Raw genomic sequence first — 23,377 nt, forward strand, 5'->3', positions numbered from 1 at the left:
TAGTCCAGTTTTATTAAGATGATGAAGTAGAGTTATGGATGAATAAATGGTATGCCTGTGTTCTCTTAGTTTAGAAGTATTCATGCTGGGATTGGAACTAATTGTTCCTGTTACCTAGTCCCATACTTTACAGAATAGTGAAATGTATGAGAACTGGGGAATAGATTTGGGGAACTTCTAAAGGACTAGATTAATGACTGCCTTCCTTCTGGTGATTGGATTATATCCATTAGTCAGAATTTAAATATGATTATACTGTGAACCTCTTGTTGGAAAGAGATCTTCTAGGTAAGAGTGAAATGTCTCATCTTACTGATAAAATTTGAAACAACTAATTTCAGATAGTTTATGGTTTTAAAGAACCACATTTTCTCACTGAGTTAAAAAATGTAGCCATTTAATGGGAGTTCTTTTGGCACTTTAAATGCTGCTGTGTGTTTTTGAGGGAAACACTTTTCCTGCTTTCAGCTGAGTTTTTCTATTCTTTTTTTATTGCAGCTTAATGAATGGCAGGGCAGATTTTGACAGTCAAACAATTTTATTTTACTTTCTCACTTCATAGACAGAGTAGAATGTTCTTGGATTGACAGTCAACCTTAGTATCCAATTAACAGCCTTCATGTCCTCTGTTTTGCTATAGCTCTCCTTATAGCTCCTTTCACTTCTTGGTTCCTTAGGCTGTAGATCAAGGGATTGAGCATGGGTGTGAGCACAGGGTAAAAAACTGCAATTATCTTGCCCCGAGCCTGAGAGGACTTTGACTGTGGTCTCATGTACATGAAGATGGCAGTTCCATAGAATAAAGCCACCACTGTCAGATGGGAGGCACAGGTGGACAGTGCCTTGTGCCTCCTAGGGGCTGGCCACATCCTGAGGATAGATAGAAGGATTCTGGCATAAGAAACAGTACTGAAGACGAAAACAACCATCTCAGTGAATGAAGTAAGTGTCAGTGCAAGCCAACCTCAGGACAGAAGGTACTTCACAGAAAAAGTGATTCAGGACATTGGATCCACAATATGGCAAACTCAAGGTGAGGACACTGATAGCCATTGATAGCCATGAAAATGAGGAAGCTGATGAATCAAGAAATGGCTGCCAGTTGGACACAAGTGCTTTGGTCCATGATGACAGTGTAATGAAGAGGACGACAAATGGCTGCATATCGGTCGTAAGCCATAAAACCAAGGAGAACACATTCCATCATTCCAAAGGAGAGGGAGAAGTACGTCTGAGTAGCACAACCAGAGAATGAGATGGTCTTTTTCCCCACCATGTTGGATAGCATTTGTGGGACATTGGTGGATGTGTAGCAGATGTCCAAGAATGATAAAGTGGTGAGAAAGAAGTACATGGGAGTATGAAGACAAGGTTCTAGCTTGATAATAGTGATGATAGTGATATTACCAGCCACAATTAATAAATAAATGAACAAGAACATAATAAAAAGAATGACTTGGATCTTTGGCTGTGAGGAGAGGCCCAGGAACACAAATTCTGTCACAGTGAAGTTAGTTTTTATCACATCCACTTTTCAGGCCACCTTCCTTTCAAAGTACTGTCTTCTCACCTGACAACAAAATTGAATGCCTTATACATCACAGGGTTGGAAACACAAAGCATAATAAAGGACAAAAAAATCTTGGTCTGAGTTATATTTTGAGTATATCAGTTTTATTTCAAATGTAACATTTATCTTCTGTCTCTGGAAGAAATGTTCTCCAGATGAGATAAGAATATGAAACTCAAATAATCAGTACACTGAATCAGATATTCTTTAATTTTCTCAGATGGAATGCTCTTTGACCTGTCAATAGGCTTTCCAAATCCTATTTATTCTTCAAAGCCTTATTCACACTCCATATACTTCATAAAGATCTGATTTTGTTTTTGTTCAACACCTAAAAATAGAGCAGCTTGATGCAGTGCTAAGCAGAAAGCAGTGGAGGGCATTGCTTCATGTGCTACCATCTAGCCTATGAAGAAAGGCAGCCTGTGCTTCTTCCATGACATTCTGATGTGACTTTCTTATGCTTCATCCTAAAGAACAAAAACTGTGCACAAAAACAACAACAACAAAAAACTGTCATGGAGCACATTAATTGCAAATTCTTCCAGCTTCACCACTTCCCTGTTAAGGGATCTTGGTCACTTTCATTATGTATAAGATGAACATAAGGATAGAACTAATTGTGTAGGAGTTTTTTTTGAGGATTAAATTTAAAAATGTATACAAATCATGCAAGACAAAGCCTACACCTAAGAAAAATTTCGTATAACCATAGCTATTATTAATAGCAATGGAATATACAGTGATGCTACATTTATTTGGAATTCACTTCTCTAACATGCACATTTCAGGAAAATATTATTAATAAAAAGGATCCAGACAAGTTAAAATTAAGTTTAGTCACTGAGAGCCTATAGCCCCCGCCCTATGTATCTTTATTCTTAGTTTATGCACAGTGTTAGTAAATTTGACTAATTTCTCCCAGTCTTTAGCAAATTAAAAACAACTATTAAGAAAAATATGGAGTAATGAGAAAACCTAGAGGCAAGCACAGTTGCATTAGCAAGTAGAAGCTGCCAGTCACTCATGCATTTGCTCATTCATTTCTTTTTATTTTAATTTTTTCTTCATTTTTTTTCCTTTCCAAAATATATTTTTGACAATCTAGTACATACCAGAAACTGGATATATACTTCTAAACATACCTGATGTTCTCAAAACTCTCAGAGAATTTACATTCCAGTGAAAAGTTGAAATAAAGGAATCAAATTGGTTCCAGAGAGAGTGGGGAATCTTACTGAAGAAGACATTTAAGAAACAAGAAGTTGCAGGCCATGAAAAGCCTGCATTATGCAAAATATATTCTTTCAAATCATATTGAGTTGCACATAATATATTTTAGAGAGTTTTCTTATATTTTTATTGCTAACAGTGCTTTTAAAATCACAAATAATTCTGTGAACTGATAAACTACATTACCTAAATATGAAATTTAGGGATTAAAGGGGAATAGAATAGGAAAAAGGACAGAGAATTCAAGGCACAGCACTGTTTTCATCAAAGATAACAGGAATGGAAGTTACAGAATTTCTTCCCAATTCCTCAAAACAGCTGTTAGGAAGTTCTGTAAATAAGAACTATTTTAGTGATTTTTGGAGTGATTATAATGACAACACATGACACCCAAAATGAATTTCTCATTTGACAAACATCATGACGCACTATCAGGGACCATGTAGCTAGTGATGAGGTGGACAGGACTAGATACCTAGCTCCACAACCCACCAGCTAAGAACACTTATGCAATTCAGCTCAATAATCCATGCCTCATTTGCCTCATCTGTAGAATGGGTCAAGAGTAGCACCTACTTCACAGGTTAAATGAGGTAATGCATGCAAATAACCTAAGTGCATTTAAAGAAATTAAAATATAGTTATGAAATTAGTAAGGGCTAAATATGTGTTAACCATTATCACTCTGCATTTGAATATCACTGGAACCTTTTTAAGTGTGTAGAACTGGAATTATTGTATGCCCTAGAATAGCAGAGACTAAGGCTCCAAGACACTGAGCAACTTGACTGTGATGAATTGAGAAATTGCTAAATATATGTGCAAGCATCTCCAACACATATGTATATAGTACATCTATAAGTCACAAGCCTATACAAAAAATAGTAGTCTCATTTACATAGTATGTGTTTGTATGTAGAAATGTGTACACATCAAGGAACATAAATACCTTGGGACAACTTTGAAACACTGTCATTATTTTGAAGATTCAATCAGCCCTCTGTCTTCTTTTAAATGTACGGCTACTTCAAAGAGCATTTTCAGTCACTTTATGGCTGCAACTGCTGAAACCAGCTACAAACTTTTCAATTGTACATTTTTTCAGGATTTAAATCTGTTTCCATTCCTATTAATTAATTATTAATTCCTATTCATAGGGTGAAGAGGAATACACTACTTTTTTAAAAAAAGAAAGTCTTTCTCTTGAACCCATAAATTTAGCAACCCAAGAATGATGCAAATCTACCATATTAAATTGAGGTTTGCCAAAACCCTGGCTATTGTGTAATTATCTGCAGATTATTTATTGGCATCCCAATCAAGCAAGCCCTAACCTAGGAATCTATATACCCTCCATTCCACCCTACAAGGCAAAAGCTACTGTATCTAAATGCCTTCTTCCAGGGTGCCTGCCTAGAAAACTCCAATTTAATCTTCCAATCCTAGCCACACATGGCATCCTCTTTAAAACTCTCTCTAAATACTTTCTCTTGACAGATTTAATAAGAGTCTTCTCAGGTAAGCCATTTCTATCCTTTGAATATACTCTATTTTATGCTTATGGGTGTGTGTGTGTGTGTGTGTGTGTGTGTGTGTGTGTGTGTGTGTCTGTGTAAGCATAAACACCTGTCATTTGTCTATCTCTTCAATTGATTTCAGTTCTTAGGGATGCTGCTGTTTTGTTTGTTTGCTTGCTTCTCCATACTTGATAAGTACTATGAGTTGTTGGTAATACTAAAACGTACCCTTCCTACTCTTCTTCAGTAAGTCTTGTGTTCAGACTACAAATGAATTCACTCTCATGGAAGCCATGATTTTAGTTAAAGTATATAGTCAAGCATATCATTTACTCCCTAAATATTTTTTTTTCTGAATAACACTGTTTAATGCTGAAAAATTAATTAATTCACTTAAAAAGAAAAGAATACAGTTGATGTGCATTGATGCCAAGAACGCACGAGTGGCTAATTTATACAATTCTCAAGGTCAGGTGATTATTCTGGCATCTTATAGACACAGTATTAGGACTTTGATGTACTACACGAACAAATGACTTACCTTTCCATTCTGCAGATCACAGGAAGAAACTTGAAATATCTTTCCCATCAGACTACAAAAGTCTGATATTCCTTCATAAATTCAGGATTTTTAAAAACTATCCCTTTTATGTTTGCAATTTAAAAAATTGAAGAAATTGTTTCCTCTAATGCATAATTAATTTGTTTGTTACTTAAATATAGTAGATAGATTGATAGATAATAGTGATATTGTTGGCCAGGTGGCATAGCATCAGGATCTAGAGCATAAGCTCTGGACGACGACAAGCTGAATATGAATACTGATTCCACCGTGTCTCTACGGGCCACTTGGGAAAGTTTTGTAGCTTCTCTCAACCTCACTTTTCTCATATTATAAATGGGAATTATATTACTGCTTATTTCATAGTATTAATTTGATGATTATACACGCATATAAGAGTTTTAGTGTCTGACATATAGTAAGAACTTAATAAACTGTAGCTAGCATTATTATACAGAATCCAGATTTAATCAATTTTCTGGAAATATACTTGTTCACTAAGAGTAGAAGAAGCACTGTCAGACATAATTGCATTGATTGTGTATGACAGACATATCATTGTAGAGACCCTTAGAGCCTGCACAAACTTGCACAATTCCTATGTGCCTTTAGTATTGTCAACATTTGTGATGTTATTTCATTGGTTATCAGTTAATCAATAAATGAAATTTATTTTCTAACAATTGGTTTTATGGACTGAAAACTTTCAGGACTAAGAATAAGAAGGAGAGCATCATAATCTTGTTCCCCACATAATAAAGTAAGAACGTAAGGAATTTATGACTGGGTTATGAAAATCATTACTGGAAGAGGAATTATTACTTATTAAATTCAAAACAATCTTTATAGTTCTTATGAATTACACTGTAGATGATAATTTATCACTTGGAGTGAATTAGGTTGACAAATTCTCTTGTGCAAATAGTCGGGCACTTGTTCTCGTAAAGCACATAAGAAAACTTCAGATTTGATAGATAAATGCCAAGAAAGAGGGAAAAACCTAACATCAGCAACGTTATTGCCAGGAAACATGAAAACAAAAGTTGAACTTCACTAAAGGCAAATACATCACCTTTTCTTCCAATGAAATGTGTCTCTATGAAGAAGAAAAGAATGCAAAAAAAAAAAAGATATCATTACCTACGTGATGCTATTACATGAGAAACATTTTACTAGGTACTTTGCCAAAACTAAATTACATTATCAAAATTACTAAATTTATTCACACCATGTTGGAGATGAGGAAACTGAAGATCAGAGAAACTATGCAAATTTCTCAAAGTCCAATATTTACAAGAGCCATAATTGGTACTAAATTTTGACTAACTCCAAAGCAGCCTTGTTAATTAACTGCAGATTTTATTTTATTTTATTTTTGAAATATCAATAGGCTATTATGAATGTAGGCAGAGCAGACAAAACATACCTTAAGGTGATAAGTGACGTGTGGAAATACTCTGCTTCGTACCTGTCCTCTCCACATTTGCATGCAAAGAAAAACCAATAAAAGACAAAGCAGATGTGAAATCCATGTGCAAAAAAATGCAATTTCCATGGAGATAAAATAATTTTCCTTTTATGATAACCATAAATGAGATGTTGCTGTAATCCAATTTAGCTTTTATAGACTAAAAAAATGCATACAAGATGAAATCCTTAAATCGTCTGAGTTTTCTCATTTCAGAATGTTAGGCAAACTTTTAGATTCTAGAGGGATAAGGTCCCAGATCTGTAATTAAAATTTAATTTGTTCTGAAGCAATCCTGGTTCACTTGTTTGTTAGTTGCTCCTTTGCTCCTCTGCCCCTGCCCCTCAAATGAACATTTTCCACAGTTTACATGTGATATGCATGCCTTTCAGAGTGACCACAAGCTCCCCATCCTTATGTATTGCTCTACACTGGTAATCATAAAAACAGGTGCATTTGTCATAGGAACAGCAACACATAAAAATGAAGGTTTCAGAGACCTCCTCCTCATGTGTACACACACATACTAACCTCAACACCATTTCCTGGAATCAATGGGAAGATAGAGATAGCTCTAATCCTATTCTACTCTCAGTTATCCACATAGCAAATGTTAACCTTCCTTTCCCTGCTCAAGGCATGTTTTATACCCCTCTTCTATTCATCACAGCTAACTACATACCGTTTGTAAGGGCAGCAGCAAAGCCATCTCTGGAACTTACTAGACATGTAACCTCAGACACGTGACTTCAACTCCATTATCAGTTTATTCATCTTTAAAATGGGCCAGAAAGTATATACACTGTTATATTTCTGCTTATATATATATATATACTGTATATATATAACAGTATATACACTGTTATATTTCTTTCCCTCTCTTGGTTCAAGAGAGGGAAAGAATGACCAGGGGCAAGGGAGAGGGAGAGGGAAGAGAAAAGGAAGTGGGTGAAAAATGAAAATCAATTAAGCCTCTTTCATGTACAAAAAAACCAAGTAGTTTTGAGCCAAGTAGTTTTTTTTCAAATAATCATATCACTTAATCTGGTGATTCTCAGATTGTTTTTAATATCATGGGTGTTTAACATCAATGTCCAAACTTTACCCTAGGCCACTTACATCAAAACCTCTGGGGATGTATTCAGACATAATTATTTTTCAAACTCCCCAGATGATGTCTTTATTCCTTATTTTCCAATACTTTTACTGAAAACAGTATATAACATTTGTAGATGTAGACAAATCTAAGACCAAAATATGGAATTTCAAATTGGCACTTCAACCTTCCTTCCTACTATATTCCAACATTCAGGAGCTCATGCATGGAATGAGTCTAAAAGTACCATTTTCCTCAATGATCTTCCAGAATGTCCAGCTCTGCTGTGTCTTGAGAAAGCTAATGTTTTCCAGACCTGCTCTTCACCTGGTATCATCCCCTTCATGGGATATTTACTCCAGAATTTCTATGGAGGCTACCCAGTATGCAAAGGATATAACAATACATAATAGATAGGGCACTATTAACATGTATTTCTCATTTGATCCTCTTAACTCTGTAAGAAAGAGAGAACTGCACTTATTCCAATTTTACAGCTGTGGAAAGTGAAATCTAAAGGGGACAGAAATTTTCTAGGTTTGTATAGTTCATAAGTGATGTCAAAAGCACTTGGATATTCCTCATATTAAAATGTTCATTTTCAAGGCTACCGTCAACCAAGAGACCTACCACAAACCCTGCAGTTCCCTTGAAGCAAAATGAGATTCTAAGGGAATATGAGCCACGGTGTGCCAGAAGCAGAAATTGACCCCATTTGTGATTGGTGAATGTTGATTAATAACTGGGGTTGGGTATTGAATCGTCCCAAGCAAGTTTTATTTGGTAAGCCAGTTAGTCAGTAGTCAACACTTACTAACTGTAGACCTACTAAGCATTGGGCACTCTTCTAGGTGCTGGGATTTAAGCAATGGCACACAAAATTATAGGAGTATAAGTTCTATCAAGAAAAGCTGTGAATAAATAAATGAATAAATTAGGCACTAAAATGTTCCATGAAGGAAATTGTATTGGATATGAAGAGAAAGGGTAAGTGGGAGAGAGGTACTGTTCTGACCTTGGTGGTCACAAGCACATCTCTAAGAAGGTGACATTTCACTGGTGATCCAAATGATGATCAGCAGGCAAGCATGAAGATCCCGAGTGCATGAGTCTTGTGTGTGCAAAAAACAGAATGAAAGTCCGTAAAGAAGGATTCAAGATAGGGAGTGAGGAATAGAATGGTACAGATGATAGTAAAATTAGGTCATGCAAAAAAGACCTCTAAGCATCCACTAGAATGGCAAAATAAAAAAAAATAAACAACAGCTTAGTTTTGGCAAGATGTAGAGCAAACCATACACGTGTAGGATACTATTAAGACAAAATATTAGACAAGATATTATTTATGAGAAATTATGTGAGCAGTTTATGATTCATATATTATGTTACATCCAAGACACATGTAGAAAGCAGCTCAACCCAGGCAGTGGAGAGGTGGAATTTATACAGGCCAAAAGAAGTAAGTGAGGAAATATTTTTATTGGATATCTAAGCTGCATTGCCTTATTTGGGCTATTTCCAGTGGAAAACACTCATCCTAGGGTATCTATTTCTGATTGTCTAAGTTTCCATTCTTAGTATGGCAGATACTTAAAGGAAAGGTAAGGCAGGAATTATTTCATTATATTCATTATATTCAAGCACCTTGCAAAATTGGGAACAGATATACATTGATTAGTATGGCATGCTTGCACATTCAAATAAGCTGTCTCTAGTGGACTTAAAGTCATTTACCACTAGGTATAGCTTAAGTGCAATTCTCTAGAGTGCCTTCCAATTTTAAGGAAAGCCACTGAAGACAAAATCATTTTTTGTGCATATTTTGAAAAATTCTCTCAGAAAGAATTTACTTCTGGCAATGTCCAATGCAGGTGGTCATTTTATTTCATTTAATACTACTGGTAACAGTGCCAATTGATACAATGAGGTTGGAAAATTATTTGGCAGCATTACTAAAACTGAATGATCCAACTATTTTACTACTAAGCATATACACAACAGACATGCATACATATATTCATAAAAGGACATGTAGGAAAATAAATGCCATTTATAAAATAGTTTCAAACTGCAAGCTACCAAATATTCAAGAAAGTAAAGGGTATAAAGATCTTCCTGGGAAGATGGAAGAGTACGGAGCTCCAGGACTCAGTCCTTCCACCAAATAACTATTAAACAGGCAGGAGCAACTATTCTGAAACTCCAGAGGCCAGAAGAATACTGTGCAGCATCCAGGGAAGACCAGGGAAAAGACACTGATAAATTACAGTAAAGGAGAGTAAATTGCTCTCCATGCACAGTTACCTGTGCCTATCCCCCACTCCTGCTTCAGGCTGCTGCAGGTACAGACTCCAGCAAGCTTACTGGTGACAGAAAGGGACATAAATACCCTTTTCCCCCAGAACAGGGGTCAAAGCTTTTGATTAGTGAATTCAGATTACTGGGGGCCCTGCTCTGAGGGCAGTTATTGTTCAACCCACCTTAGGAAAACCATTGTTTCAACCATCCCCTGACAGGGAAGGAGGCAGTGGAGATTTAAATATGCAATGTCTTCAAGGCTATAGGAGGACAGTTAGCTAAAGAGCTGCATTTGCTGGGCAGGACAGGAATTTTTTTTTATTTTGGGAGCCATTGGAAAAGGTTTTGGTACCCTGCCTAATCCCTCCCCAGGACACTTTGGAACCAGTCTGGATCCCATTCTTGAGTCCCTGTCACTGTTTTGACTCATAAGGACAGGCTTGGAAGGTCCTCTCTATTTTGCCCTCCTGCCAGAATTTGTCTTCCAGGCCAAAGTAGCTTGAAATATTGTATGGGGTATAAAAAACTATAGAGGCAGAGAGACTGGGTCAAAGGACTTCTAACTTCAAACACTCCAGAGAGGGAAATACATCTGGGAAGTGGAAGGGGCATCCAAACTCCTGTAAAGACAGGAACTCTGTAACAACTTACAAGCAAAAGCCCAGGACAAGACAGAGGCCCAGAAAAACTGGGAAAACCCTACACACTGAATTTGCCTTGAGCAGACCTGCCTGATAGGAGGTTTGAAGCTCACAAAAATCTCTGTCTTACCACCAGCTGGTTAAAACACAAGAAAATAAGTATCTCAAGGAATAAAACCCAGAGTTAACATTTAAAAATATTAAAATAGAGTGTGTAGGAATATAATAAAAGACAAACAAAGAAAGAGGAATGATGGTTCATCCAAAGGAAAGAAGTTAGAAATACAGAAAACAACAATGAAAAATACAAGAATGTGGGCATTCCAAACAAAGCCTTTAAAAGTGACCTTTATAATTCTTAGTGATATGAAGGAAAATACAGAGAAAGAACTAAGGAGCATTAGGAAAACAATATGAGAATTTAAGTAAAGAGAGAGAAATTTAAAAAAGGAACCAAACAGAACTCCTGTAGTTAAAGACAAAAGAACTGAAAGGAAAAATGCCCAGGAGGGTTTCAAGAGCAGAATGGAGCTGGCAGAAGAATTAGTGAACTTGAAGACAGGACACCTGAAATGAGTCAGGCTGAGGAGCAGTTAAAAAAAAAAAAAAAGGAAAAAAGAAAAAAAAAGAAATATTAAAAGCAAAATAACTTAAAACAGCTATGGGACACCATCAGGAATATTGACATATACATTATGGGAGTCTCAAAAGGAAAAGAAAGAAAGAAAAGGGCAGAAGGAATAGTTAAAGAAAAAATGACAGAGAACTTCCCAAACTTAGCAAAAGATGTGAATATGCACATCCAAGAAGCTCAGAGAGCACCTAACAGGATAATCATGAAGAAAAACATACCCCAAAATATACTGATTACACTACCAAATGCAAAAGACAAGGAAAAGTTCTAAAAGCTGCAAGGGAAAAGAAATAATATGTTATATACAAGGGAGTTCCAATTAGACTGAGTGACAACTTTTCATCTGAAACCATGGAAGTAAGAAGGCAGTGGGTTGAAATTCTTAAAGTGCTGATAGAAAACAACTGCCAGCCAAGAATTTTTGATCTGGTGAGACATTCTTTAAAAATGAAGTGGAGCTGAAATTCTCAGATAAACAAAAATTGAGGAAGTTCATCAACACTACAAACAATGCTAAAAGGAGCTCCTCAGATGGAAAGGAAAGTACCCTAGACAGTGGTTCAAAGCAGCATACATAAATAAAGACCTGAAGTAAAGGCAACCATTTGGGCAACTATAAATGCCAGTATTATTGTATCATATTGGTATGTAAACCCAATTTTCCTTACAGGTGCTAAAATGCAAATGTATAAAAAGTAATGATAAAATCTATGTTGTTGGACATAAATGTATCAAGATGTAAGTGGTACCAAGTACAAGTAATGGTGGGGGGCAGAGAGGTATAGGTATATGCAATTGAAATTAAATTGGTATCAAATCAAGTATAATTGTTATATATTGGGATGTAAAATTTATCCCCATGGTGACCACAAGGAAAACAGGTGAAAAATATATCCAGATAAAAATGAGAAGTTATTCAATAATACACAACACAAAAAAGTGAAAAAATACAAAAGCCAACATTAAGAGAAGTTAGGGACCAAAAAAGATATAAGACTTAAAAAGGCTAAATAGCCAAGATGACAGAAGAAAGTCACGTATTACCAGTAGTGACTTTTAATGTAAATGGATTAAATTCTCCAATCAAAAGACAGATATTTGCAGAAAGGATTAAAAAGCATGACCCAACTATATACAGCCTGCAAGAGACCACCTTAAATTAAAAAATACAAGAAGTTTGAGGGTGAAGGAACAGAAAAAATATACCACATAAGTAGTAACAAAAAGAGACTGGGTTATAGTAATTAAGATAAGATATATTTTACATCAAAAACAGTTCCAAGGGAAAAAGATGGTCATTATACGCTGGTAAAGGGGACAATTCAACAGGAATATGCAACAATTATAAATATATATGCACGTAACAGCAAAGCCCCCAAATACGTGAAGCAAATACTGACAGATTTGAAGGGAGAAGTTCAACCTTAAGGAGGTGACTTACACCACTCTCATTAATGGATAGGATATTGAGGCAGAAGATCAATAAGGAAGTACAGGACTTGAATAATACATGAAACCCACTAAACCTAGCAGACATATATAGAACACAGAACCCAACAAAAACAGAATGCATATTCTTCTCGAGTACACATGGATCATTTTCTGGGATAGAACATATATTGGGTCACCAAACAAGTTCAATAAATTTAAAACAAAATATTGAAATAATGCAATATATATTCTCCAAATACATAGAATGAAGTTATAAAGCAAAAAACAGAGGGAGAAATGGGAAATTCACATATATGTGGAAATTAAACAACATGCTCTTAAACAGCCAATGGGTTAAAGAGGAAATCAGAAGTGAAATTAGGAAATATTTTGAGGTGAATGAAAATGAATATACAGCATACAAATCTTGTGGGATGCAGTGAAAGCTGCTGAGAGGGAAAAATATAGATCTAAATGTTTACATTAAAAGAGAAGAAAGACTTCAAATCAGAGACCTAACTTTAAAACTGGAAGAATCGGGGGTGGGGGGAGGCAAATAAACCCCAAATAGGCAGATGAATGAAAATAAGAAACATTAGAGCAGAGATAAATGAAATAGAAACCAAACCAAACCAAATCAACCAACCAACCAAACAACAAAACAAAAAAATCACACAGAATCAATAAAACCAAAAGTAGCTTATTTAAAAAGAGAGAGGCTACAAATAATGAAAATCTAAATGGAAAAGAGGACATTACTAATGATCCTGCTGAAATAAAAAGGACTATAAGAGGATACTATGAACAACTGGATGTGACTATATTAGGTAAACTAGAAGACATGAACATATTCTTAGAAACACACAAACTACCTATACTGATTTAGGAAGAAATAGAAGATCCCAACAAAACAATTATTGGTTAAGAGATTAAATCAGTAAACAAAAACTTCAAAACAAAGAAAAGCCCAGGACCAGATGGCTTCACAGGGGAATTCTACCAAATATTTCAAGAAGACAACTCAAATTCTGCTCAAACTACCTAACTCATTCTTCAAGATCAAAATTACTCTTATGCCAAAGTCAGATAAAAATAGCACAAGAAAGAAAACTACAGACGGATATCTCTTATGAATATAGATGCAAAATTCCTCAGCACAATACTAACAAACCAAATCCAACAACTTATTTAAAGAATTATACACCATGATTAAGTGGGATTCATTCCTGGTATGCAATGTTAGTTCAACATAAACAAATCAATTAACAGAATGCACAGTAACAGAATGAAGGGGAAACAAACAAACAAACAAACACAATTATCTCAATTGATGCAGAACAGGCATTTGACAAAAAAACAGTGCCCTTTTTTTTTTTCTGTAAAAGCACTTAGAACACTAGGAATAGAAGGAAACTTCCTTAAAATGAAAAAGGTCATATATGAAAAGCCCACAGCTAACATTCTACTTAATGGTGAAAGACTGAAAGTTTTCCCTCTGAGATCAGGAACAAGAAAAGGATGCCCACTGTCACCATTGTTATTCAACATTGTACTAGAAGTTCTTGCCCCAGCAATTAGGCAGGAAAAAGAAATAAAAGGTATCCAAATTGGAAGAGAAGAAGGAAAACTTTCCCTACTTACATGGGATATGATCCTATAAGGAGAAAATTCTGAAAAATCCACAAAAAAGTTACAAGAGATAATAAATAAATACAGCAAAATGTCAGACTAAAAGATCAACACCCAAATATCAGTATTGTTTCTACACGCAAGCAGTGAGCAATCAGAAGAAAAAATCAAGAAAAAAAATTCCATTCATAATATCAAATAAAAGAATCAAGTATCTAGGAATAAATCTAACCAAGGATTTAAAGGACTTGTATGCAGAAAACTACACAAAAGTGCTAAAAAAAATGTTAAAGAAGACCTAAATAAATGGAAGAACATTCAATCTTCATGGATTGGAAGACTAAATATCATTAAGATTTCAATACTATCTTTTCTAGTTTGCTAATGCTGCTGGAATGCAAAACACCAGAAATGGATTGGCTTTTATAAAGGGGGGGTTATTTGGTTACACAGTTACAGTCTTAAGGCCATACAGTGTCCATCAACAAAGTGTACCTTCACCAGAGGATGGCCAATGGCGTCCAGAAATCCTCTGTTAGCTGGGAAGGCACGTGGCTGGCGTCTGCAACAAGTTCTGGTTCCAAAATGACTTTCTCCCATGATGTTCCTCTCTAGGACATAGTGCCTCTTCAAAATGTCACTCTCAGTTACTCTTGGGGCATTTTTCCTCTCTTATCTTCTTTCAGTGGCTGTCTTCAAACTGTCTCTCATCTGCAGCTACTCTCTCTCAGCTTCTTCAAAGTGTCCCTCTTGTCTGTAGCTCCTCTTCAAAATGTCACTCTCAGCTGCACTGAGTTCTTTCTGTTTGTCAGCTCATTTATATGGCTCCTGTGATTTAATTTAGACTCACTCTGAATGGGTGGGGTAACAACTCCATGGAAATTATCCAATCAGAGTCATCACTCACAGTTGGGTGGGGCACATCTCCACAGAAACACTCAAAGAATTACAATCTAATCAACACTGACACGTCTGCCCACATAAGATTACATCAAAAATAATGGCGTTTTGGGGCACATAATACATTCAAATGGGCACGCTATCCAAAGCAATTTATAGATTCAATGCAATTCCAATCAAAATTCCAACAACTTCCCAAGAATTCCCAATTTTCAAACTTATTACAAAGCCACAGTAATCAGAACAGCATGGTATTTGCACAAGGACAAATATATAAACCAATGGAGTATAATTGAGAACTCAGAAAGCAGCCCTTGCATTTTGGCTGATTTTTGACAAGGTAGCAAAGACCACTAAATTGGGAAAGAACAGTCTCTTCAACAAATGGTGCTGAGAAAATTGGATCTCCATTTCCAAAAAAAAAAAAAGAAAAAAAAGAAGGGGGATCCCTACCTCACACCATGTACAAACATCAATTCAAAATGGACCAAAGACCTTAATATAGGAGCTAGAATTATCAAAATCCTAGAAGAAAACAGGGAAGCATATTCAGGACTTTGTGTTAGGCAATGATTTCTTAGAGTTACAGCCAAAGCATAAGCAGCAGCAGAAAAAAAATAGGTAACTGAGATCTCATCAGAATTAAACACTTTTATTCTTCAAAGGGCTTTATCCTGAAGATAAAATGACAACCTACACAATGGGAGGAAACATTTGGAGACCACATATTTGATAAAAGATTAATATCCAGAATATATATTTTAAAAAAAAATCCCTCAATTTAACAACAAAAAGACAAATAATCTAATTTAAAAATGGGCAAAAGACTTGATCTCTCCGAAGAAGATATTCAGATGCCAAAATGCACATGAATAGTTGCTCATCATTTTAGCCATCAGGGAAATGCAAATCAAAACTGCAATGAGATGCCATTTCACATCCACTAGAATGGCTGCTATTAAAGAAAAAAAAAAAACAAACAGAAAATAGCAAGTGTTGGAGAGGATGCAGAGAAACAGGAACACTCATTCATTGCTGATGGGAATGTAAAATGTTGCCGTTGCTATGGAAGACATTTTAGTGGTTTCTCAGAAAGCTAAGTATAGAACTACCATATGACCCAGCAATCCCACTACTGGTTTTATACCCAGAAGAATTGAAAGCAGGGACTCAAACAGATGTTTGCACACCAATGTTCATAGTGGCATTATTCACAATTGCCAGAGGATGAAAGCAACTCAAGTGTCCATCAACAGATGAATGGATAACTAAAATTATTGTGTGTGTGTGTATATACACACACACATGCACACAATGAAATACTATTCAGCATTACAAAGGAAAGAAGTACTGATAAATGCAACAACATGGACAAATTTAGAAGACATGTTGAGTGAAATAAGCCAAACACAAAAGGACAAATATTGTATGATCTCACTGATTTGAAATAATTAGAATAAGGGAACTCATAGAGTCAAAACCTACCAGCGGCTGGGTTGGGGGATAGGGAATGAGAAGTTAAGGCTTAAAATGTACAGGGTTCCTATTTGGAGTGATGGAAATGTTTTGGTTACAGATGGTGGCCACACTAATACAACATTGGGAATGCCATTAACAGCTCTAAAATATATATCTGAATATGATTAAAAGGGAAAATGTTAGATTCATATGGTAACAGAATAAAAATTTTTAAAAAATCCATGGAATTCCACTACACAGTGAAGTCAAAATTAAACTCTGGACTTTAATTAATAGTACAATTATAAAATGTGCTGTCATCAATTGTAACAAATTTTCCACATCAACGCAAGTTGTTGGTGTGGTATATGGGAATCCTGTATTTCATTCATTATTGTTTTGTAAACCAAGAAATTCTAAAATGAAGGAAAAAAAAGTAAAATGCTATACCCCATAATGGAATACTAGAAAAGGACGAGAATGAATAAATTAACCATGCCATGCAACCCTGTAACTGAATATTAGAAACATGATGTTTCATTAAAGAAAACAAAAAGCATTGCATTTCTTTATATGAATTTCAAAAACAGAAAAAATTAACTTATGGTGTTAAAAGTCAAGATAGTGATTACATTTTGTGAGGAGAGGGGATGAGGATGGCTTCTCTTATGCTGATGTTTTTAAACTGTATGTAAGTTACAAGGATGTTAATTTGTGAAAATTCATTGAAGTATGAACTTTGTTTAGTTCACTCTTATATATAAAATATGTAAGATATGTGTGTGTATGTAAATAAAAAAAACATATACAAAAATAAATTATATAGAATCTTCTAGACCAGTGCTTCTAAAACTTTAATATGCAAAGGAATCACGTAGGTTTTTTGTTAAAAATCACAGTAATTCATTAGGTATGGGCCAGAGCCTAAGTGTCTTCATTTGGAAAAAGATATGAGTGACACTCATTTTGCTGCCTTTGGAACCACACTTTGTGTAATATGTTTTCAGATGATGGTAGGGAGTTAGGATTTTAATCTGATTATAATATTGGACTATTTTAGGCAGAAATGTACTATGATCTTCTATATAGTTTAAAATCACTTAGGATTCTATGAGGAATGTAGACCCAGGAAACAAAAAAAAAAAACAGAGCTTAAAGACAGGCAAGCGAGAAGAGATGGCAGTGGCTCTGGTTAATGTTGTTGGGATGAAGATGTTTAACGTGAAAGAAAGAAATCAGAATTAATCAAGGTAGAACAGAGAGAACTTACCATTGATTTGTTTGTGCATTATGATAAAAATTTTAAAAAAGGCATTGTTTTCTAGTGTTTTGACCTAGGCAAAAACCAGTTGAATTCTAGTTCCATTTGCTGAGAAAGGGAAGACTGAAACAGACATAGCCAGGGGTGGGTGGGAATCAATCATTCTGCTTGGCTATGTAAAATTTTAGGTGTGTCTGAAACAAGTACAAATGCAAGCTAGGCTGCTGGATAGTAGCCCAGGAAGTAAACCTGGGTTGAGATATAAATTTGAGATAGACAGTGATGATTCTCAACTTTATAGGTTTGTGGAGTATCAGCCAAGGCAATGATTAACCATTCTAGAAATCCATGGATGTAAGTCCTAAATGGATGGAGTGCTGGAAAAGAAACATTTCAGATAGAGAAGGAAGTTACATATCTGGAAGTGAGGGAAAATGTAATTGACCAGGCCACATACGGCTCTTTCTTCTATTTAGGGAATAGTGACATTTCAGTGGCTCATGGATGACCTCTGCTACTAGTAGTTTGGGCACACTAAATTGACAGCAGCTGTTTTATCTTTAGTGGGAGGAGGTTCATTTGTCGAGTTTATACATACCTCCATCCTTGCTATCATGGCTGAATTTTAACAGGCCCACTATTTGAGTGCATGGATCTTAGGAGAAAGGCTTACCAATATCTTCATCCGGTTCACCTGATTATTCTCTTCACTGCAATCAATGGCTGATAGTGGACATTTAAAATGGAGCATAAATAACTTTATATACCCTGTACTTTCCTAGAGATCTACTCATATGTCTCTTCCAGACCTGCTTTCCACTTATTTTCCAGTTGTATATTCTTTCCAATCCGCGGTCACACACTAGTCATTGAATTAGTAGAGAAGTACTTCAGACCATGATTCTTTCCATGCTAAATGAAGACAATCTGACATAAACTCTGATATGTATGTGCATACTTTGGATCTAAAATTTCAACTCCAATACTTCTCCCCACCTAAAAGAATGAAAAATTCTTAGAGGGTAGCTGGAACCGTATCTTAGAGAGAAATAATAAATAGTATGTGCCTGAAACATCCTGTTGTATCTAAAAAACAAGATGATTCTATCTATGACAGGGGCAGGCACAAAGGAGCCAACCAAAAGAGTGTCTTGCTGATAAAGTTGTGAAATTCTGAGCATCAAAAAAATCATAATAAAAAAACTTGTTTTTAATTAAAATATAATGAAACAATGGAAGTTAAGGAGCTCATGATACTCAAAAAATATGTACATAGGGAGTATCAGAAAACAGTGATGAAATGAAAGAAGGGTGAATACAGTAAATTATTTCATTTTGATTGGGATTTCAAAAAAGTTACTATTAATATGGTTAAATATGTACATAGTGTAAATAAATATTTAGAATTGCAAATATATATAGTTGAGCCCATGCTTTATTGGTATAAGCAATAATAAACATAAATAACTGTCAGATTTCTAAGTGATCTCAGCAGAATTAGGGGCTCTACAAAGGAAAGGAAGGAATAATCATTATTGATGAATACACATAATAATTGTCAGTAACAGTTGTCACACAAAACAATAAAATAGAAGCAGGATAATTCTGATATTCTGAATTTGATAACATTCTTACATGAAAAAATAATTATGATGACTTATCTCTGATTTTACGGATGAAGTTTCAAGGTAGCCTTATTAATTAGACTAAAGTTATTACAGAATTAAATTAGTTTCAGATAATTCTCATGTACTTATCAAATAATAATAATAATAACATTAATTATTTCTTTGCTTAATTCAGCTAAGTGAGAACTAAAATAAAATTTTTAGAGGGAGTTAAGTGGCAAAAAGACTAAAACCTACATTTAAAAAGGTAGATTTAAAAGTCATACTGATACTTAAATTTTAACTATAAGAAGTAGAAGCAATCCTTTGACACATTATTCCTATTTTATTTACTTTAGGAGATGAGCTATTCCATTCTTCAAATGCAAAGCAAAAATTTGGGAGTCTTAATCTGGCAACCTCAGCTGGCTGAGAATATGAGAGAATGTTCATATTTATTTTTCTCTGGAAAGGTTACCTCAATTCCAGGAAAGTGAGTAAAGAGTATTACTAGAATATAAGAAGATATACACATATCAATAATCATAGGAAATTACAACATGGAATAGAGACGTAATAAATAAATTAATTAAACCTACAGATTTGATGTTTTTATTTAGACTTAAGTGAACGCTGAGCAATATGATCTGACATCATTGTATTGAGAACGCTTTGACTTCAGTAAGTATTTGAACCCTTCAAAGGACTCATCTCTATTTAATATTTAATTAAAGCATACATTCCTAAGGAAATGCAATTAATCAATAGAAATATACATAGGACTCCAGAAGATTTAATTTAAGTTTAGGTTATAAGTTCAATAAATGGAGCATTAAACATATTACAATTAAATTCATACCTTTCCAAGTAATAATACCTCCTGAACATTAGATAATAAATCAATAATATAGATATCTTGGCTGTTATGTCAGTTTATAACAGAGAGGACCACAGAACCCTGCTAACGTTCCAGGAGTCATATTGTAGAGGTTCTTGTCTTCACAGTGAGAATTATGTCTGTGAACATAGAACATATAGCCTCTAAGTGCAGGTTGGATTTCTTTACGTTGTCTAGGAAGTATTTGACTCCCACTGCACAGGCAATGTGGAGTGGTGAGATTAGATGCTAAGAATTACATAAGCTTATCAGGCAGCTTCATAAGTGCAGTCTTTGAAACACTTTGTTGCTGTTGTTAATGAAAATAAGCTTCAATACATCAAGTAAAAAAATACATACATGGATGCAAACCATTTTAGTCCTTTTTTCCAGATATTTTGATCAACTTACAGGAACACAGAACTGAAATCTACTTTCAGTCTCTGTATGAAAATTCCGTATTTGTAACTTATGCACTTTTAAATTGTCTTCAGAGCACTAATACTCATGCAAATGGTTAAGCAAAGTTGAAGTTATATTAAGCAGAATCTACATTATATGCCAAACTGGGACCAACTACAAAGTAAAACATGCTTTCAGTGTTTACTAAGAGCAGTAGAGATGTATTAGCTTAAGAAAAGGAACAAAGAACAATTTAGGTGACATAAATGTATTCAAAAGAGAAGATTAAAGTGAGATTCTAGTATCTTAGAGGCAAATTACAGTTTGATATAAGATAGGTAACTTTTCCATGTAATTATTTTTTTAAGTTTAGTAGGTTTTATTTAAGTAGCATGCTTTAACTTCATTAATTTGAAATTTTCTAATTTTAAATCTAAAGCTATATAGCTCTAGAAAGGAAACTTTAGGTAATTCATGAGAAAATACAAGAATATTGAAGAGAGCACATTATTTTGAAGCTCTCTACACATGGAAGACACACAATAGTTATTAAACACCTAAAGAACATTAGAAGCCTCAAGTTCTTCCTAATCATGATTTACATAAAATTACTTTAAAAGGATCCTCATTTGGCAAATTGGTTATCTTAGTTCAAGCAAATTATTTTTGCATATGTTCTAACTTTTGCTGATAAAAAGTGAGCTGCCTGAAGGGATTCCTTGTCTTGTTCAGCTCTGTATTCCCTGATGGCATAGTACAGTGTCTGATGCACAAAATGATCATAGTGCATGATGTACTTGAAGTTAACGAAGTTATCTCATAATTTACATTTTTTCACTAATTTGTTCTGATCCTTACAATTATTTCTAGTTTTACTATACTTCCAAAGAGCAAAGTGTCTACCCCTTGATTAACTTGCACAAATTTACTTTTAGTAAAACCAAGGATACACATATTTTCCATTGGTAATTGGTAATTTGTGGTACTCACTTTCAAGACTGGTGCATATTGTTGGGGTAACTTCAGCCTTGTTGAAGGGACTGGAGCCCCCTACACTTGTGTAATGCAGTAGCAGATTCATTTCCTTTTTTCTGTGTCAGGACAGAGAAAACCTAATTCATAAGATTCCCATTCTGCTGCAGACAGAGATATGCAATTCAGCACTATTACTAAAAGATTTCAAAGGTAGACCATTCTGCTTAGAATAGGAAAGAATAAAGGCATCTAAGATTTCCTTTGTTCCTCCAGTATTGTCAGCACAGAGATCAAAATTATTTTATTGTGTTATAATGCCTATGCTCAGACTTTACTTCTCAACAAATCAAATTTTGGTATATTTATTTATAAGATTAATAATTACCTTTGAAATTAGGTTAATAGCTATCCTTGAAATTGTTTACTGAACAACTAAATATTTTTGCCCACACACATTCATATTTATTCACCATTCTAAGTAAGATATTCATAATTTTTCCAGTTTCAGTCTAAACCTTTAACTTGTAGTGCTAAGTTAATCCAATCTTCTAATTAGTTGTTTGGCCCTAGACATTTTAGATCCCTGCCTTCACCCAGATCAAAGAGGAATAGTAACAGCTTTTTAATCTACCTTATAGGTAAGCAGACATAAGATTTATATGAAAACATGTTGCTAGTGTAACTAAACAAATATAAGGTAAAATATGTTAACTTTTGTCATACTATTTTCTAATATTTGGTTGATGTTTTTATAATTTAACCAAAATAAAGATTGCATGCTTTCAGAACTACAAAATTCAGTGGTTATACAAGGTGAATTAAAATAGTAAAGCTCATTATAATAATAAATCCATTAATTACATTAAGAAATGATTATAAAATAGGTAAAATGTCATGAAAATATTCCTATTGACTCTAGCTTAGGAGTTCTTGTCCATATCAATGTATTGTCTAGCATCAGCCACCGGATCAGGTACTCGAACAATCATATTGTCCATAAATTTTGTCATACAGATTTGGAAGTGATGTGTCTGTCAGTCCATAGGCCAGATCAAGGCTGTCATTCTCCATCATTCTCCTCATCAATGACCGCTTGTCACTTCCCAAATATGTGCTCTTCAAAGATGAAGAGAGGAGTAGAGCAGGCTAACGTTCCACCACATGCACCCAAAACATCAATATCTAGGTTATTTTCAGCCACAAAGTCTACCAGAAAGTCACCTTTTTTGCCTCTGGTTGTTAATGTTTCACCATCGCGGTTTGCAAAGTGAAATGCCATTTTATCTTCTGAGCTGCTCAGCGCCGGCGTCCACACTGTCAGCAGCCGGCTCACTCCCACACTCCCGCCGGGCCTCTGGGTCCCCAGGAACCCGCAGGCTCCCTCGCGAGGTCTGGAGAGTTATTTTATATATATTTTCAATGCTTAAGGAAAAAAAAATAACCCAGGAATTTTTTCCAGAAGAGCTGGTTCCCTCAGTAAGGGGAAGATAGGGATTGCCTCTTCAGGAGGGATTTTTAGGATTAGTCTTATCCTTGACTGCCCAATATCCTTATCTCGTATTTTATGGTCCCAACTCTTCCTCCCACCAGTTCTCTCAGCCTGCCATGCAACCTCCAGTAATGTTTGGCATTCAACTGGTATTACAGCTTTGCTGTCCTTGCACTCAGGTCCTGTGTTGGACTTCAAATTAATCTTTCCTAGTGGACTACTAGCAATTAGAAATGCCATTGCAGTTGCAGGTGAAGTCTTCCAATAACTGTTTCAAATTTACAATAGTATAATAATAGTTTTCAATTCAAAAGACCCCTCATTTTTAT

General features: G+C 35.0%; 2 pseudogenes; both read right to left on the reverse strand.

Moving 5' to 3' along the window:
- Positions 1-617: 617 nt before the first annotated feature.
- On the reverse strand, positions 618-17,726 carry LOC119517305 (annotated as a pseudogene).
- Positions 17,727-22,479: 4,753 nt separating this feature from the next.
- On the reverse strand, positions 22,480-22,958 carry LOC119517306 (annotated as a pseudogene).
- Positions 22,959-23,377: the final 419 nt, after the last annotated feature.

Source organism: Choloepus didactylus, chromosome 21 (assembly GCF_015220235.1).
Source record: "Choloepus didactylus isolate mChoDid1 chromosome 21, mChoDid1.pri, whole genome shotgun sequence".
In the NCBI taxonomy this organism is placed as follows: domain Eukaryota; kingdom Metazoa; phylum Chordata; class Mammalia; order Pilosa; family Megalonychidae; genus Choloepus; species Choloepus didactylus.